The following is an 18,324-nucleotide window of genomic DNA, read 5'->3' on the forward strand; positions in this document are numbered from 1 at the left end:
TTTTTGGTATTTAACAGAGATAAGAGTCTTACTTACTTTTCTGCCTGGGCTAACTTTGAACTACAATCTTTAGGTCTCTCCCTCTTGCAGAGCTAGTAGCACAGGCATGAGCCACCAGCATTCAACTACATCTTTACATTTAAATTTTTGCCAGTTCTGGGGTTTAGCTCGGGGCCTGAGTACTGTCCTTGAACTTTCTCAAGGCTAGAGCTCTACCACTTGAGCCTCAGCACCACTTCTGGCTACTTTCCATGTGTATGGTACCAAGGAATCAAACTCAGGTCTTCGTGCATGCTAGGCAAGCACTCTACCACTAGGCCAAAGTCCCAGTCCTACATTTTAAATTTTAACTTAAAAAGTAACTTTCAATTCATCTATTGGAATACTTTTATTTGGAACTGGGGTATATAAATACACATTAAATGTTTCTCAGGAAAATGCAGCATCGAGTTTAGAAATGCTTTAAAAGAGTAAAATATATACCACATTTCAAAGAGCAGTGTGAAAAGAAGCACCCAGACCCTGAGTTCAAGCCCCACAATTGGCACAAAAATGTGCCAATTACTGAATTACACCAATGTATTATTATTTCTTTTATCCACAAGCTAATGCCATGAAGGTAGAATTCTTGCCACTTCACTGCTTCCTCAGTGAAAGGCTCTAAAAAATAAAGTGAAACCTGCACTCACACATCTGGTAAGGAGAAAGACCAGAGCTTCAATTTGGTGACTTTCAATGGTGACTTTCCTGGCCCTCTCATAACAGAATTTTCTTTAGGACTCAGAATCACTACTGTCTTTCAATAAAGAATCTCCTTCTGTCCCTGTTTATACCTTATCAGCAATGTCTATACCTGTTACAGTTCCTCAATTTCTTGAAATTTAATTTCAGTTTATGTTTGATGTTCAGGGCATGTGTTTCAAATGACTAGGATTTACATAGAAAGCAAATCACTCACATTAAAGAAGTCTTGTAATAATTATAGAGACCTTAAGGGGTTTCCAAGGATATGTTTATGACTCTTAGTCCCAAATGTGATGGTTGTTCCTTTTCATTAGTAGGCAGTATGTTCCTAACTCCTTTCAGAATTTGATATTGAACTCATAGCACTGTTTTTACTGTAGAAATAAGAAGAGCATGTGATCACAACACGGGTTCCTATTTATAGGCATTTCTCTACTCAAAATTATTCCAAGATCCTCTTTGGATTAGTAGAGGCATTTTTAAATTATTTATGCATGAATCCAGAATCTTTTCATTTAGGTCTATAGTGGAATCTAAGGCAACAGAACTGCAATTGGCACTAATCAGATTGTTGAGTTTCTGGTCCATATAAAACATGAAGAATAATCTTGATTGATTGGATTAAGAAAGGAAAAGCACCTACGACAGCAGTAAACAAAGTTATGCTTGTGTCTGTAAGGGTATCTCCAGAGAGAATTAACTAAATGGAGAAGACTGGCCCTGAATATAATCAGTATCATTCCAAGACTGTGGCTCCAGGTAGAATAAAAAGAGAAAAAGAAAATAATATATCAATACAGGCATTCTTCTCTCTACTTCCTGGCCACTATGAAGTGAACTGTTTTCCATCACACTCTCATAATTGAATGAACTTCTGAATCTGAGAGCAAAATAAATCCTTTTGCTTTTTAAATTATTTTGTCAGGTATTTTGTTACAGGGACAAAACAATCTGACACAAAGAGAAATTATTTGTCTACAGATTCAAGATTCATACTGTTTTAGTCTGTCCATTATCATTTCCTCTGAGAACATTTCCATCTTCTAGTTCCTATGATCTGACCACAGCACTTCGGGTCTGGCCAATCCTGTTGGGCCATCTCCTCCAGACACAATAATTGATCCAGTGTAAAGAATGTGACCCAATGTAAACAAATTCTCTACAATGATAAGAACATTGTGAGAGGGCCCTATTGCACCGTGGCATGAGCTGATAGAGGTAGAACATTAGGGATTAAGGCTTTCCTGTATATTTATCCACCCCCAGGAATGTAAACCAAAAGCCACTTTTTCCATTCAAATTTACTCAACTAAACTTTACACTCAAAATTGCAAATAACTTCACTAATCGTGCATATTTCTAGGGTAACTGAGTGCTTCTTGGAAACATGTAGCAGCAATTTCTTGGATATTAAACATTAGGATCCATGAGTCTTCGTCCATGTTACAGCCTTAGAATTCCCAGTTCATCCCTATGCCAGGTGGAAGGGGTTTAGAAATCGTGAGCTCTCAGTTAAAACATGATTTCTTGGATCTATCTACTGTTTTCCCTTAGGCATAAAAGTACATTCTGGGGGCCAGGAGTTTGGCCTAGTGGTAGAGTGTTTGCCTAGCATACACAAAGAGCTGGGGTCAATTCCTCGGTACCACATACATAGAAAAAAAAAAAGCCAGAAGTGGTGCTGAGACTCAAGTGGTAGAGCTCTAGCCTTGAGAAAGTCCAAGGACAGTGCTCAGACCCTGAGCTCAAGCCCAGAACTGGCCAAAAAAACAAAACAAAACAAAACAAAAGTACATTGTGGATTTGCTGTCTTACACTCCCTGTCCTTCAGCACGTTTTGGAATAGAAGCAGAAGAAATTGTTGTGCTGATGAAACTTTATTCATGACAATCAGGAAACTGAAGATCAAGCAGGATTAGTGACTGGCCTAGCAACATTGACAATGCTTGACGGAGTGTGCTGACCAAAATCTGTTGCCAGGGCTGGACTCCAATCCTACTAGAAGTCGCAAGCATCTCTGAAGAAATCAGCAAGGGAACATTAAGTCAACAGCACGCCATCAAGTGGCTAAAAAATTATTTCTGCAATGAAGGTAAGAATTTCTCTTGTTCGTTTTCTATATGAAAGCTTTCTGAACCTCTATGAAGACCCCTCATTAGACTGTTTAACTGTCTCTAAAAGAGCAAATTATCACTTAGAACTTACAAATAAAACTTTACTATCTACCCTGTTTCCCCAGGAATAGTACCAACTGAGGCCGACTTATACCAGCCAATGCTCTCATTCAAGCGACTGGAAGATGCCTTAATGTTGTTTAAACTATGTGCCTACATTATTTTTTCTGGTAATAATACATAAGAGTACCTCTGAGCTGTTCCATTTGTTTACAGTTTAATTTGGCTTCCTTGGTTTCACACTGAAGGGAATTGTAGTAAATTCTTAAAACATACAGGAAGGAAAGCTCTTTATGTTGAAGGTAGCCCACCAAGGTGCTAATTCCTTTCCTACTAGGTTTATCCCAGGACTTCATTCCTCATCCAGGAATTTACATGAGCTTGGTAGTTCACAGGTCCAAATTCCACATTTGAATAAATAAACTCACTAAAGTGCTCAGTTGCCTTGGGATTAGCAAAACAGTTTCTGAACTTGCATTGCCCTCCAGTGGTAATTTCTTAGATCATTTTTGTTAGATATTTTCTTAACTCCTAAAATTGACTCCTTGAAAGTTGTCAATTATGGTTTAATTCTCACATTTGGTCAATATGAAGTGTGAAGTGTGAATATGATTGATAATAGAGAAATAGTGGCGGCTGAGCCACTACTGGGGAAGATGTGGTATCTGCTTTCATGGTTCTCAAAATAAAAGAGTTTTCATGTTTTTAAGTCGTCTTCACTCTGAGACTACAACCTCAAAAAAGGTGAAAAAAATCACCAAACCTGAATCTAGAAAATCTCACTAGTAGCACAAGATCCAGAAGACAAATGAGAACTCAGCCTCCCACGGTTATTCAATATCATCCCTGAAAAATACCATATATACAATATAGAAATTAAAAAATACAAAGCACCAGCTGTAAGGACAGAGAACATATGTAAATATGAACTAGCAAGTTAATACCTTGATAGCATAAGAAGCTCATACGTTCATGGTCAACACAGTAAATGAGTTTTGGTAGCAAGTTTAAAAGAATTCTGCCTTGTTTTCTAAAAAAAATGATGAAGTAGAAGTTAGGAAAACAAACACAGAATAAAGAAGTTTATCTCCAACTAAAAGAAAAAAAACGGAATGTCAGGCCCGGAGTGTGGCTTAGTGGTAGAGTACTTGCCTAGCATGCAAGAAGCCCTAGGTTCGATTCCTCAGTACCACTAGCCTTGAGAAAGCACAAGGGTAGTACCCAGGCCCTGAGTTCAAGCCCCAGGACTGGTAAAAAGAAAAGGAATGCCTTCCTGCCCACATGGAATTTGTAGTTAAGCTTATTTTTCAGATACAGTAAATTCCTTTGGTTCACCACCTGCCATGCTCCACCCCCATATGCCTTTTGAATTAAAGAATAGGCTTATAATTCTATAAATAATACTAGCCCAGCTCTAAACTCCTACCCACCAAGCATTCCTGAAAATGCTAAATACTATGAGGAAGTGTGCATCCTTCAGCAATTTTTTAAAAACTGAGATCATGACTCCTTTGGGGCCAGAATATTTTTCTTTAGGAGATACCCCCTCCCACTTCCTTTTTGGAAGGCAATTATTTTTATTATTGAAATGGAATCTTATTATGTTGATCATACAAGTCTCAAAAGTGGCTTGGTCTACAAGTATATATCACCATGCTCAGCTTTGGGATGCAATCTTTATTTAATTTATAATTCTCAATCTCAACAGTATTGGGGAAAAGGTAGATATTTTCCATTTTTTCTCTAATGTAATAGTTTGTATATAGTAGGAGCTCAATAATTTATTAACAGTAAAGGAGAGGAAAAAGCAAAGAAAGAGCAGGGTACTAATGGCTCAAGCCTATAATCCTAGCTACTCAGAAGGATTTCATCTGAGGATCATGGTTGGAAGCCTATCTGGGCAAGAAAGTCTGTAAGACTCTTATGTCCAATTAACCACCTAAAATCAGAAATGGCACTGTGCCTCAAAGTTGGTAGAGTGCTAGCCTTGGCTACAAAAGCTTAGGACAGTGCTCAGGGCCTGAGTTCAATCCCCATGACTGACAAAAAAATGGAAGGTATAAGGAAATAACAGAAAAACAGGAAGAGAATGGAAATAGAAAAAGGATGATTTGATAAAAAGTAGATAAAGTAATTTTTTACAAGAACCAAATATTCTGTAATAACACCAACAAACATTCACTCATCTTCCTTATCAAATGTCCTAAGCATATTTCTAAATTTTTGTTACTAATTTCCAGTAAACAAATATATATGACAGAAATAGCTTAAAGTTATGGTTCTCATAGTGTTTTCTATAATATTTGGAAACCTGATAGAATGGCTCCCTCTATTATGTTTTTCCAATGATCAATATTACCAAACATCAGGAAGATGTAAATAGATATCCCCATCACAGTTATTACCATGGCTACCAGTAAAAAGTCAAAAGGTGCCAAGTATTGATAGCTCATGCCTGTAAATCTAGCTGCTTAGGAGGCAGAGATCTATGAATCAAGGTTCAAAGCCTGCCTCAGCATACAAATCCAAGAGATCCTTATCTCTTATAAGCAAAAAGCCAGAAATGGAGGTATGGCTCAAGTGACAGAGTAAAGCCTTGCACAAAATGTCAAGTAAATGGGCTGGGAGTTTGGCCTAGTGGTTAAAGTGCTTGCCTAGCATGCATAAAGACCTGGGTTCAATTCCTCTGTACCACATACATAGAAAAAAGCTGGAAGTGGTGCTGAGGCTCAAGTGGTAGAGCTCTAGCCTTGAGAAAGTCCAAGGACAGTGCTCAGGCCCAGAGCTGAAGCCCAAGACTGGCAAAAAAAAAGTCAAGTAAGTGATGAAGTCCTCAGTTCATGTCCCAGTATTGGCACATACACAAAAATACAAAGGTTACAAGTGATATATGGAGAGAAAAACAAGTAAAAAAAATGCTGTATATATGGGGGGGAAGAGTGTAAATTTGCACAGCAAGTGTGGAAAAAAACAGAGACTTCTCAAAAAGTTAAAACAGAACTGCAATATGATCCGATTCACTACTATGGGCGTATCAAAAGGAAATGAAGTCAGGTGCAGGTGGCTCATGTCTGTAACCCTACCTACTCAGGAGGCTGAAATCTTAGGATCGTAGTTCTAAAGCCAGCCTGGGCAAGAAAGTCTGAGATTCTTCTCTCCAAACCACGACAAAGCCTGAAGTTGATCTGTGATCCAGTAGTAGAATGCTATCCTTGAGCAAAAAAATTAAAAAGTCAAATGGAAGTATATGATGCTGATATTTATACTCTATTGTATCTTAACTACAATAAATGAAAGTATGTGAAGACATGTCTATCCTGCTATCTAGTATTTTGGTGAGGCAGTACTGAATATCCCTCATATATCCTCTGGCCTCAAAGATGGACCACAGCTCACAGCAAGAACTCAGAAAATGTTTGCCTACCAGCCTGACCCAAAGCTGTTAGATTTACCAACACCCATAACTGTGTGTATTCATTCCTTAAAATCCCTTTAGAGCTCATGCCTGTAGTCCTAGCTCCTGAGGAGGCTGTGATCTGAGAATTGCAGTCTGAAGCCAAGCTGGGCAGGAAGGTTTGTGAGACTCCTATCTCTAATTAACCATTAGAAAACTAGAAGCTGAGCTGTGACTCAAAGTGGTAGAGTACCAGCCTTGTTCACAAAAGCTGAGAGACAGTTGCCAGGCCCTAAGTTCAAGGCCCAGGACAGACACATTTAAGTAAGAAGGAAGGAAGGAAGGGAGGGAGGGAGGGAGGGAGGGAGGGACAGAGGGAGGGAGGGACGGAGGGAGAGAGGGAGAGAGGGAGAGAGGGAGGAAGGGAGGAAGGGAGGAAGGAAGGAAGGAAGGAAGGAAGGAAGGAAGGAAGGAAGGAAGGAAGGGAGGGGAAAGGAAGAGGTTATCCTGGAGGGAAGGGAGAGTAATAGAGGGGGGTGAGACTGATTTGAACATATCATAAACAATGTGTAAACAATGTGTAAATCTAACAATGAAATCCTCTCTGCATAAGCTTGTAAAAGGTAAAATGAAAACATATTTACAGACACACGCATGTGCATGCATGAGCACGCATATACACTAACAATTTTGTTTCTCTGAAGAAGCAAACAGTGAAGAGACACAGTTAAAAGAACAGAGATCCAAGCACAGAAGCACCCTAAAAGGGTGGCTGTCTTTGCTTGTAACTTCCAGGGAGGTGTAACTAGACAAGAACCTCAGGCAAACTGGCACAAAGCCCACAGACTGGAAGGCCATGAAAATATTTTAGCATTTATAGTAACTATTTCCTGTGTTATGATTTTTCAGTGAATTACTTCAAGTAAAAATGCTTATATTGCAATTGCTTCAGTTGTGTGTGTGCATGCATGTGTACATATGTGTGTAAGAAAATGATCTTTCCTTTACTTTGATGATATCTTTTAGATATTCACATCAAGAATTGCATTTAAAGCCTTGTATCATTGGGTTACTGCATCAGAAAGCCATGCCATAGAATAATATCACAAACATCTGTACCTACTAGGATTCAGGAATTAAACTATGCATTCCAATATTTCCCAAAGCACATTTCTCAAGAAGCCATGTTTCATAGGGCAGCACTGAAGAATGGTCTGTCATATTCTTTTTTGGCTTTAACTTTTCAATCTCACTTTATAGTGAGTGAAGCCCACTCAAAGAAACCTGCATCAGTCTCCTCTATGGCATTTATCCTCCACTCTTTTTTCAATTTCCCTTCCACTTTGACTTCTCTTCTTTCCAATTCACAGTGCTTATCATAAGAAATAATATAAGACATAAAATGCTGGGCTGGGAGTTTGGCCTAGTAATAAGAGTTTGATTCCTCAGTGCCACATACATAGAAAAAGCTGGAAATGGTGCTATTGCTCAAGAGATAGAGCTCTAGCCTTGAGGAAAGCCCAAGGACAGTGCTCAGGCCCTAAGTTCAAGCCCTGAGACTGGCAAAAAAAGAAAAATGCTTATCATAAAAATATATTTAAGTTGGCTTATCTTCCTAGAAAGAAACTAAACAAGGCAGAAAGTTCTCAGGTACATGTAGAATGAGAGAAAAGGAAACCAAAATCCTGGAAGATAACATCCATTTTTGTGGTTTTGACATCCCACCATAACCAGTTCTTTCCTGAGTTCCAATTTTGTTTTCAGTATCATTGGATATTTCTCTGCCTGGGTAACTATTATTATTTCAACTCTGACGTAGCCAGCCATGAATTTATCTCAACTGTAAATCTATAAGTTTTACAAAGGAAACAATAATATTTACTTAATCTAAACCTATCACTCTATTGTTAACATTCTCAAACAAATTTTCAAAAAAATAAACTAGCATACATTAGCAATACTAGTGGGATTTCCTTGTGATATTTCCACAAATGCCTATAATATATTCCAAGTAATCTTTGCCACTATCACTGTCTTAGCAGCCCCCTTCCCTTCCTCCCTCCCTTCCTTTGCCCCTTTTTAATGCCAGTACCAGGACTTGAACTCAGAGTCTTGTGCTGTCCCTTAATTTTTTTCTCTCAAGTTTGGTGCTCTACCACTTTACCTGCACCTCTGGTTTACTGCTAGTTAGAGATAGTCTCTCTAATTTGCCTACCCTGTCTGGCTTTGAAGTGGGATTTTCAGATCTCAGCCCCCTGAGGAGTGAGCCGCCAGAACCTGGCATTCTTCTAATACTATTTCAACAAATAACATTTATTTTACTCATTTTTTTCTTACTTCTTGGTGTTCTCTTTATGCAGCAAAATGATAATTTCAGCAGTTTCTACCATATTTTTTCCTCTTGAAACGAATAGAAGATCCTGTCTTTCAGTTTATGGTTTTGAAATGAAAGGCAAATTAAATTCCCACAGCAGAGATAAAACTGTGGGCAGAAAAGAGACATGTAAACAATAATAAAGTATTAATCCATCACCATAGTTCCCCAAAATCTTGGGAGACATTGATCTGAAGGATCATTAAGCCAAGCCATTTAGGACAAAGTAAGCAAGAGCCTACTTCAACAAAATTACTGAGTCAGGTGGGGCACATGTGTAACTGTGTTGTGGAAACTACTAAGGAAAGAAACCAGAGTGACACTTGAAGAGTAGGAGAACCTCAGGTTTGCTATGTCAGTGGGCCCAGAGGAGTTCCTACCCCAACATCAGAGCCCCAGATGAGAGGAGTATAATTGTTTATCTATAGAGTACAGATGTTCTCCAATGGTTACAGTGTCTCAAAAATTATTCCAAGCTTAATAGTCAAGCTAGTTCTGGTCAAGCTCGTTCTGTCAACAGCGGGCTTTCCCTTACCAAGTGGAGGCAGTTCTGATAGCTGGAGGATTGAGGTTTCATGGAAGCAAAACATGCGTGGGGGGGCGGGGATAAAGAAAAATGGGAGAGATACACGAATTGGAAGAGGAAAAAGCTTAGGGTGCGAAAGGACTATTTGGGGGGAACAATTGTTTGAGGCAAATAGAAATTGAGAAGAAAAACAGAGGACTTTTGACAGAACAGAAATAACAGGAGAGATTGGATAAATCCAAACAAACGTATACAGCGGAAAAATGTGTGAGAATCCAAAAGAAGACAGAGAAGGGAAACTGTGGCCCAATATCGGACTTACGTAACCGTAACCCCTCTGTACGTCCAATAAAAATGGAAAAAGAACAAACGAGAAGCGGCAGCAATGAGGCCAATAAGAAAGAGCGGGCTCGCGGCCGGCTGAGCGTGGCAAAAGTGCCTGGCACGCAGGCGCGCGCCCGACTGCCACATGCACGAGGCCGGAAGTCCAAATGGTCCCCCGCTCAAGAACACACACAGGAAATGAATTTTTTTTTCTACAGAAGATGGCGGGCGCAGCTGTGACGTCAGTGCTTCCCCGCCCCGCCCCTGCCTCACGTGCCCAGCAAAACACGCTTCCTGGCATCCGGGTAACAAGCGATTTGCACGAGCTTCTAACGGTTGGGGTTTGCGGCGTCAGTTGCGAGCGGTCTCTGGAGGAGACGGCAGCTCCGCGACTGACTGGACTTTGTGGGCCACGGCCTGGCTTCGCGGCTAGGCCCGGACTTGCACGAGGGACTCGAGATCGAAGCGAATGCCTTCTCGAAGGCCTAGCTACACTGAATTCTGAGGCAAAGATGTCTCAGTTTATTGTGAAGGATCGCTGGGACCTAGGAGAAGACGAACTTGGGTCCGACCAGCGAGCTGAGCCGGGAGGCTTGGCCAGACACCAAGAGCCGCCTCATCGCCACTGCTCGGCGAATCCTAGATTTTCTCGGCTGAGAAAAACTCCACAAACCAAAGTGGAAACGGGAAGCCAATCAAAAGGCCCCCAGCCCCGCGGGGCGGCGGCAACAGCGGCAGCGGCCGGGCGCGGGTCGTGGGAAGAGCGCTTCCAGGGCCGGGGCGGCCTTCTGGGAAGTCGACCTCAGGATCCTCCAGGAAGAGGCCTAGGAGTCAGTGTTGGCTTCCGACGGCCTGGAGCGGATCTATCAGCAACCCAGCAGCGGCCTGAGGTCGGAGACGCCACAGGGGGCTTGTGCGCTGCAAAATATCCTCGAGGCGCAGCTCCCAAGACAAGCGGCACACGTCTCGGAAGCTACGGCAACGGCTGCAACCGGGGCAATGCCTCCTCCTCACGGAGCCGGCATTACCTTCACCCTCAAGGTGGCGGTCGAGGACGCGGTCGAAGCCGAGAGAGACGGGCGTGGCTGAAAACACCTTTTGGGGTGTACGCATCTGGCCAATTCACCAGAGAAGTAGCAAGTATAAAGGCAGCAGCCGGCAGTTTTGAGACCCCAATCCCGAAGTCAGGCGAAAGCAACAAGCCTGACCTTAGGAAAGCGCAGGCGAAGAAAGCCACTGTGCCACTGATGGGTCCGCTACTGCCCTTGATGCCTCCGCTACCATCCATCATGGCTCCTCAGCTGCCCTTGGCGCCTCCGCTGCTGCCCATGGTGCCTCCTCTGCTTCCTCTCATGTCTCCTCGACTGCGCTTGGTGGCTCCTCCGCCGCCCTTGGTGCCACTGCTGCGACCACCGCCGCCACCACCACCGCCGCCGCCACCGCCGCCGCCACCGCCGCCACCGCCACTGCCGCCCACTACGCCTCCGCCTCCGCCGCCACCGCTGCCCACAACGCCGCCGCCACTGCCGCCGCCACCGCCGCCGCAGCCCATGATGCCTGCTCCACTGCCCATGATGCCAGCTGCACCATCCATGGTGCCACCTCCACCACTGATGCCTTCGTCATCTTCTACCAAACAGCGTAAGCAGCCTGAGCCTGCCAAGGCCGATGATCCAGGTCGCCTTCGAATTGCTCGCGATAGAGCCATAGAGGAGAAGGTGAAAGAAATTGATCAAGATTACCGAACAATTAGTACGACTTTCGGTGCCGTGGTGAGAATGCTGATTTCAAAAGATCATTCTTTAGAAGAACCCATCCAGTTTGCCTTACGAGAGAATTTACGAGAAATTGGGAACAACTTCACTGAAGAGTTAAGCAGTTTCATCGATGAGTATGATGCTGCCCAAGGAAGAGAGCAGGCAAAGAAAAATTAATGTTCAGGCAAAAGAAAATTCAATAAATGTTCTAAATGTTATTTATTCTCAGTTGTATCTTTAATATATAGAATTTGGGTAATAGCGTCTTTAATATATAGAATTTGGGTAATAGCAGGTAAATATTTAGAAGCCTGTTTTTATTTAATCAAAATGTTAAAGAAATTTAAATATTGAAAATTTCTGGTGTTTAAAGCTCCTAATTCATATTCAGCCCAGTCTCAAATGATGGTTAATTGGTTAAGCTTTGCAAACACAGTCCTGAAGAGCAGTCTTGTGAATGTTGGTTTGTAGTCTTCCACAGGGTAGGATCATTGGTTTCATGATACTACTTTATAATTAGAGATAATTCCACTTAAACAGTACGGTTTTTCAGTTGTTATTTGATTTTTTTTTTTTTTTAGATTTTAGCGGGTTTTTTTGTATGTGTGTGTTTTGTTTTTGGCTCTTTTGTATTTTTAGAAAAAAAGGTTCTTAGTCCTATTTTCTGTTTAGGGGGTTGCTTTTTTTCAATTTTTTTAGCTTATTTAGAATTGTTCTGATTTTTCTTAATTTTCTTTTGTCTAGCGTTTTAGATGGGAGTTTCTTTTCTGGTTTAGTTTGTTGTTTTACTTTTTGTAGATTTTAAAAGACTTTCTTTAGTTTTCCATTTAATGCCTTTTTTCCCCCTGATTTGTTTAGTTAGGATTTTTTATTAAGTTTTTTGTAGGTTATTTGATGTTTTAAAGGCTTTTGTTTTTTAAAATTTGGATTTTGTGGGTTTTCTTTTTTCATTTTGAAAATTTGGATTGCTTTCGAGTTTTGTCTTGTTTTGGGGGGTTTTCATTTAGTTTTTTCTTAGGTTTTTCTTTGTGATGTTCCTTTTCCTTATTGCTTTCCAATACTATGTCTTGAACTCAGGGTCTTTAGCTTTTTTATTCAAGTCTCGTGACATATCACATGAGCCATAGCTCCACTTCTGGCATTTTCCAGGTTGTTGGAGAGAAGGGTCTCAAGGACTTTCATGCCCAAGCTGATTTCAAACCACAATCCTTGCATCTCAGTCTCCTGAGTAGCTAGGATGGATAACAAGAGTGAGCTATTTGTGTCCAGCTTTTAGTTTGCTATTTTTTAGGTTTTAAATTATGCTTGTGATGGTTAAGGCAGAAGAGAGTTTATTGGGAGTAACTGAACCTACCAGGCCTGCAGAGGATGAAGAAGTGAAGAGAGCTGCACCAGATGGAGGTGTACAGGTGGTGCACCAGGAAAAAGGTGCAAGAAGCTGCACCAGATGGGATTGGAGTGCAAGGGAACTAATGATGGAAATTGACTATATATGGAGAGGGCAGGGAGGAGGTGTGGGTGCAGCAAAGGGCGGGAAGGAGGTGTGGACAAAGCAATGACCTCAGAAGCCTGGGGGACTTCCCATTGCCCCCACATCTGCCAGTAATTTGGGTTACAGATTCACGGATGGCACTTCCAGGGAAGTGGCCAGGTGTACATGGAGGGAGAACAAAGAAAAGGGGCCATTTTTCCTGGACAGACCTAACTTTCCAATCTGTTGAGGGGCATTGATTCATTCTGGCTAATTTTTGCTGACAAGTCGCATCGACATTAGAGATAGAATGTGAACATATCATCCAGTCAAGAGGAAGGTAGCATTAAGAGCTCCTTGGTGGTGAGGGTGTATATGTATATTTGTATAAAATCTTACAAGGCAGCAGTTGAGCAATAAGAAAAAGTATTGGGGCTGGGAGTTTGGCCTAGTGGTAGAGTGCTTGTCTAGCATGCACAAAGACCTGGGTTTGATTCCTTGGTACCATATAACATGGAAAAAAGCCAAAATGGTGCTGTGGCTCAAGTGGTAGAGCTCTAGCCTTGAGAAAGTCCAAGGACAGTGCTCAGACCCTGAGTTCAAGCCCCATGACTGGCAAAAAAAAAGTATTGTTAGAGGGCATACAATAGCAAAAAAAAGTATTAGAAGGCACAAAAACGTCAGAAGGAATGGAAACCACTTGTTTAGGTTGGAAAAGGGGAAAAAATGGATGACTTGGCTAGTTCCTGTCTCCTGTGTTCCAGGTGGTCCTGGAATTGGCAGTTCATGTTCCTGACTACTTCTGACTGATTAATACCTGGTGACTGGGTAGGAGTGACTGGTTAAAAATAACTAGTCAGGATTAGGTTGGATTGGAGTGGTTAAGGCCTTGATCACTTCCTGTAACTGGACTATAGATGTCTAACTAAATTATGGATGGTAGAGACACTATAATTAGAAATACCAGGTAAGCCAGATAAGTTACTTATCCCTCTGTGGGTTTGACTAAATGCTTCACAGGGTAAAATCTGTAATGACCTACCTCAACAATAGACATGATTAGAGTTTTGAACCAGCTATTGATTAAACAATCTGATTAGAGTTTTGAACCAGCTATTGATTAAACAATCTAATTTTTAAAGAAATCTAGCACCTCAGGATATTAAGATTGAAATTATTGTCAGCTCTGTAGCCAAGGAGTCTTACTTAGTTGAAAACAGATATTTTGCCCTCACATTTCATAAACTTCCTTGTGGCTTGAGTTTAAAACTGCCCTTTTTTCCCCTTTGGCCTGTGGAGCCAGTTAAGTCTTGTTTACCAGTTTTGGTAGAGACATATTAGCATACAAATTGGCCTTTGAATACTTTCTAGATGGATGGGGTTAGAAAGAAAACCCACCACAAGTCCAAGATTACGCATTTCTGGATTAGCATAAATATTGGTCTTCGAACATTTGCTAGAAGGGTCGGGGTCACATGAAAACCCACCATGTGCCCAAGATGGCGAATCTCTGGACAAGTCATCATAGTAAGGAAATGTGGCAGTGCTTCATTAAGAAAGCAAAAAGCAGACAGAGAACCAGAAAAGCAGGAGCACACTGTAACAGTGTGAATGCTCTTGAGCAAAGACACACAGAGAGAAACAGGCCATTTGAGTTCAGAGAATTAGAACCCAGGACAGCTAGTACTTGAGAGGGAAGCTAGAAGGGATCCCTGAGACCTAGCCTGTTTCTCACTCTCTAGGGCACAAACCAATATGCTGTTGGCTAGAAGTGGGGAGACAGAAGATAGAGACAAGGACAAACAGATCAAAGAAAACCTGATGTATAGACCCTCTGGCCATTTACCATGGCATTGGCAGAAACTGTTGCAATGAAAAGAAAGCATTTTAGCTTTATGGAGTCCTTTAGAGGGAATCTGCTAGGTAGGACAGGGAGAGGAGTTCCTGTGGACCTAGTAAGAGGGCCAAAATGCATAAGGGTTCCCTCTGGTATGGAGAGAGGAGAGGGGAGAGGGGAGAGGAGAGAGGGGAGAGGGGAGAGGGGAGGGGAGAGACGGGAGAGGGGAGAGAGGGGGAGGGAGGGAGGGAGGGAAGGAGAGAAGGAGAGAGAGGGAGGGAGAGGGAGAGAAGGAGTGGGAGTGGGAGAAGGAGAGGGAGGGGGGAAGGAGGGAGGGAGAGAGAGAGGGAGAGGGAGGAAGAGGGGGAGGGAGGGAGGGGAAGAGAGAGAGAGAGAGAGAGAGAGAGAGAGAGAGAGAGAGAGAGAGAGAGAGAGAGAGAGAGAGAGAGAGAGAGAGAGAGAGAGAGCGCGAGCGCACACAGGTACCGGTAGAGGGGCGTCACTCACCAGATGGAGACAGGAGACTGTGTAGTAGTTGAATGCATGGCCAGCAACAGTAAAGACAAGACATTCGGCATGATGTCCTATGGCAGTTTGCTTCCTGCCCCCTGTCCACGGGCCCAAACTGGGAAATGGAGGAGAGGGTCCAGCAACTTCTGACCACCCCTTGTAAGGTTTGTAGAAAGGAGACCTCCGTGTGGTTGTTCAGGCAGAAGGTTGTTAGGGAAGCAAGCTGCAGCCCTGGCCAAGATGTAGTGTGCGAAGACTGCACCAGGTGGAGGTGTTTAGAGATCAAACTAATCATGGAGATTGATTGCGTAGGGAAAGAGTGGGAGGAGGTGTTGCCACAGGGATGACCTCAGGGCCTGGGGGAACCGCCCCCTGCCCCCAGATGTGCCAGTTCCCTGGGCTACAGATGCTGGGCAGCGTCTTCAAAGGAAGGGGCCATGTGTGCAGAGGGAGAACAAAGGGAAGGGAGGGTTTTTCACCCAGACAGACCTAACAAAGTTGTTTTGGTTTTCTTAAATTGAGTTTCTGTTAAAGTTTTAGTTTTTCTTTTTTGCCAGCCCTGGGTCTTGAACTCAGGGCCTAGGCACTGTCCCTGAGCTCTTTTGCTCAAGGCTAGTGCTCTAAGCCACAGCTCTACTTCTGGTTTTCTGGTGGTTAATTGGAGCTAAGCATTTCACAGACTTTCCTGCCCATGCTGACTTTGAACCATGATCCTCAGATCTCAGCCTCCTAAGTAGATACGATTACAGGCATGAGCCACCAGTGCCGAACAATCAGAAAATATATTTAAATGTAAGTTCAATATATTGTTTCTTTTTCCCTTTCATCAAATTACATACAACATTTACAGTAGTTTTGATAAGAGTGTTTTTTTGTTTTTTTTGCCAGTCCTGGGCCTTTGAACTCAGGGCCTAAGCACTGTCCTTGGGCTTTCTCAAAGCTAGCACTCTACCACTGGAGCCACAGCACCATTTCCAGCATTTTTCTATATATGTGGTACCAAGGAATTGAACCTGGGTCTTTGTGCATGCTAGGCAAGGACTCTACCACTAGGCCAAACTCCTGGCCCAAGAGTTTTAAGACTCTGGCTACAAGGCAACTGCTTCTCCTTTCAGAACAGCTGATTACAATTCCATAGCTCCTTAACTGTGCTTTCATACAGAGTTTCTATCTACCTGCTCTAACCACTCCATGATCCAATATCAAAGTAATGGAGACAGCCTTGAGACAGGTAGATAACACATGGTGTGTGTTTGGCAGGGGGACTAGCACGGGGGCTGTCAGGGAGGAGGCTAAATACAATTGAACACTTGTTAAAATCGACTGTTTGCAACCATAAAAACAGAACAAGAAAAACTGTTGTGGAAAGTGTTTCTTATAGGGGAAGGGTGCAGGGAGTGTGATGGAGGTGAAATTGTAATACACCATTAATATCTATATAGATATAATAATGAAATCCACCCCTATATAACTGATAGGGTATATGGGTGCCATAGCCACTTGTAAGATCTGTCCACCAATCTGTTCATGAGTGAGGAATACTACAAGATGCTCCCTCTCCCAAAGCCTTCAACTCATGACCATCAAACAGTACTAATAAATCAGAAGTGGCTTGCACCTATAATCTTAGTCACTTAGAAGACCGAGATCTGAGGATCAGGGTTTAAATACAGCCCATGCAGACAAACCTGGGAGACTCATCTCCCATTAACTAGCAAAAAGCCAGAAGTAGAGGTGAAGCTAAAGTAGTAGAGCACCAAAGTTGAGTGAATGTAATCTCACTGAGAGCATGAGGCCCTGAGTTTAAGCCTCAGTATCAGCACACACGCACACACGCACACCATGTTCTGATAAATATCCCACAGGCCAGACAAATCGGTTTCCTATCCTGATCACAAGGACATTTGCTCAAGAAAATAGAATTCTCCTTAATGTATGCATAGTACTTCCTTTGGCTACCATTAAGTTTACCTAATTAAGGCTCAATGTTTATGTACTACATTATTATTAACATCACTATAGCAGAATGCATTGTGATATTGAATGTGCACAGTTTTAAAAGTATTAAACAACTATCTGCCACTCAAAAATATCCAACACGAGGGACTTAGGCCAAAAATCAGCCTTAAATTATTCCAGGCACCATTCCTCAGGGCCTTGGAGCCATCATGCACAGGCCTTCTCCCAATCAGTGGAGTGTATTCACCCAACTTCCTTAACTTTATTTATATTCCAAGAAACCTGTGCTTCTGTCATTATTCCTAGTTGAAATTACAGACATGTACTACCACACTCAACTCATTTTTGAAGTTGGGTCTATAAAATGTGTTTGGCAGGCTGGCCTCCAAATCTGATCCTTTTTTTTTCAATGACAATCATCTCTTGATATTTGTCTTACTAATACATCTATGCTATTATTACACATTATACTTCAGTATATATTAATATATATGATTACATATAATATGTACCCACATATATAATTGCATTTTATGCATTACATTATCTACATGTGTTACTACATCCTAAAACAAACATATCGTATCAATTAAAAATGAAATTCAGCCAGGTTCTGTGGCTCATGCCTATAATCCTAGCTACTGAGATCCGAGGAACAGAGTTGGAAGCTGGCCTTGCAACCAAGTGTGTGAGGTTCTTGTTGCCAATAAACTAATCAGAAAAAAAATGAATAGAATGCATAAGCCACAGAACTGAGAAAAATAAGGAAAGAGGTGTGTGGAAGAGGGGGAAGATGTCAAAGGGCTGATACAGATCAAGATGAATTATATACATCCAGTCCTGGGGCTTGAACTTATGGCCTGGGCAGTGTTCCTGAGCTGCTTTTGCTCAAGGATTGCACTCTACCACTTGAACCACAGTGCCACTTCCAGCCTTCTCTGTGTATTGCAGGGCTTCATGCATGCAAAGCAAGCATTCTACCAGTAAGCCACATTTTCCCCAGCGTACTATATACATAAACTTGTATGTTAAATGTGAAAAAAAAATCAGTACATAACCTAAAAAATAAGAAAAGTGAGGGAAAGAATGGGATGAGAGGGCTGGGTGAGAATGCTGAAAGGGGTGACATTTGATCAAGAGGCACTGTACTCATTAACTGCTCTGTGGAATGGCAACTCCTTTGTACAACTACCTAAAGAAAATAAAAATATAGTAACAATTAATAAGCATGGCCAAAAGGTGAAATTCAAACCT

This window comes from Megascapheus bottae, chromosome X (genome assembly GCF_031878675.1).
Source record: "Megascapheus bottae isolate mThoBot1 chromosome X, mThoBot2.hap1, whole genome shotgun sequence".
NCBI lineage: Eukaryota > Metazoa > Chordata > Mammalia > Rodentia > Geomyidae > Megascapheus > Megascapheus bottae.